We start from the raw sequence: 2,003 nt of genomic DNA, 5'->3' as shown, positions 1-2,003 counted from the left end.
TGTGAAGAGACACCATGACCAAGGCAACTCTTTGTTTTTAAAGAGTTATTTATTTATTTCATGTATATGAGTACAGTTTTCAGAAACACCAGAAGAGTGTATCAGAGCCCATTACAGATAGTTATAAGTCACCATGTGGTTTCTGGGAATTGAACTCAGGACCTTGGGAAGAGCAGTTAGTGCTCTTAACCACTGAGCCATCTCTCCAGTCCCCCAAGGCATTTCTTATAAAGGCAAACATTTAATTGGTACTGGCTTACAGAATCAGAGGTTCAGTCCACTATAATCATGGTGAGAAGCATGGCAGCATACAGGTTGACTTGGTGCTAGAGGAACCAAGAGTTCCACATCTTGATCTAAAGACAGCCAGGAGGAGACTGCTCCACACTGAGCAGAGTTTGAGCACTAGGTCTCAAAGCCCACCTACACCCTTTCTCTGACAAGGCCACATCTCCTAATAGTGCCTCTTCCCATGGGCACTTCAGGATCCTGTCTCAAAAACAACAAAAACTAGGGGTTGGGGATTTGGCTCAGTGGTAGAGCGCTTGCCTAGGAAGCGCAAGGTCCTGGGTTCGGTCCCCAGCCCCGGAAAAAAGAAAAAAAAAAAAACTAATACAGATGTGGCTCTGGGTTCGATGCTCAGCAGGAAGAATGGGGAGGAGGAAAGAAGGGACAGATGCCTTAGTTGCTTTTCTATTTCATGTTTAGATGCCATGGCCAAGCCAACTTAGACAGGAAGCAGTTATGGGGGCTGTGGTTCCAGAGGGTGAGTCCATGACTGTCCCATTGGAGAGCACAGCAGCAGGGAGGGAGGCATGGCACTGGAGCAGTGGCTGAGAATGGAATGGGCTTTTAACACTCCTCCTCCAATAGAGCCACACCTCCTAATCCTTCCCAAACAGTTCTACCAACTGGAGACCAACTATTTAAACATATAAGCCTATGGGGGCCGATCTCATTCAAACACCCAGGAGGAAGCAGGGGATTCTGGGGAATTCACACTACTGTAGTGTTGGGTAGTGAGATGAATACTGGATGAAAGGGTGAGAGGGAGGGATAGCCAAGGGCCTTGAGAAAACGTTTTTTGGGGGGTGATAGATGTTTATTTCTTCGGATTATAAAAGTTTTGTGGATACATGACACATTGAAACAAGATATCCATTTTAAGTCTGTGTTGTTTGTTATGTGCCAATTATACCGCAGTAAAGCTGTTAAAACCCACAGGAACTCACTGGCAGATGGGGGCTCTTGGGAAATGGGGATGTATCAAATGCAACTCTACCCCTGAGTGGGCTAAGGAGATTAGGGTGGGTTGAAGTCACCATTTTACGGTAGACTCTTTTACCTACCCCAATCTTCTCCACCCCAAGCCCATCCAAACCCCCAACACTAGGTAGGAGAGAAAGAAGATTGAGGCAAAAGGGGGCCTCGGTTTATACACCCTCTTATGAGTCCCCAGAATTCCAAACATAAACTATCTTCAGCTGGCAAAATCATGCCCTGCCAGGGATGCCCCTGCTTCACCGTTAACTTTCCGGGTTAGCGTAGAGCACACGGGTTAAAGGTTCCTCCACAGGGGTTGGGGATTTAGCTCAGCGATAGAGCGCTGCCTAAAAACACAAGGCCCTGGGTTGGTCCCCAGCTCCAAAAAAAAAAAAGAAAAAAAAAAAAGGTTCCTCCACAGATAACTCTTCCCCCCTCAGATGTCATCCATAAACAGGGCACCCACGTGACTCCCTTCTGTCTGTTTAAACCGATTGTTTCTGTCAAGTTGACACACACCCAGACAACTGCGAGGAGAGTATCTTAACTAAGAAAATGCCTCCCTAAGACTCTCCTGCAAGTTCTAGGGGGACGAGGAGGAATAGGGAGGGAGAGCTGCCATCAGGATGTGTTGTATGAGAGGAAAATAAATAAAAAAAATTTTAAAAGACCGTCCCGTGGAATGTTGTCTTGATTGATGGTTGCTGTGGGAAGGTTCAGCTCACTATAGGCACATGGAG

General features: G+C 46.5%; 1 long non-coding RNA gene across 1 annotated transcript; it reads left to right on the top strand.

Moving 5' to 3' along the window:
- The first annotated feature begins 657 nt into the window (after positions 1 to 657).
- LOC116890687 lies at positions 658 to 1,915 on the top strand. The gene is made up of 2 exons (XR_004386777.1): positions 658 to 1,564; positions 1,673 to 1,915. It is a non-coding gene; the product is annotated as an uncharacterized LOC116890687 (long non-coding RNA).
- Positions 1,916 to 2,003: the final 88 nt, after the last annotated feature.

The sequence above is a fragment of the Rattus rattus genome, chromosome 2, assembly GCF_011064425.1.
Source record: "Rattus rattus isolate New Zealand chromosome 2, Rrattus_CSIRO_v1, whole genome shotgun sequence".
Taxonomy (NCBI): Eukaryota; Metazoa; Chordata; class Mammalia; order Rodentia; family Muridae; genus Rattus; species Rattus rattus.
The sequence above is the reverse complement of the archived record's forward strand: the minus strand, read 5'-3'. Positions and strand labels throughout refer to the sequence as shown.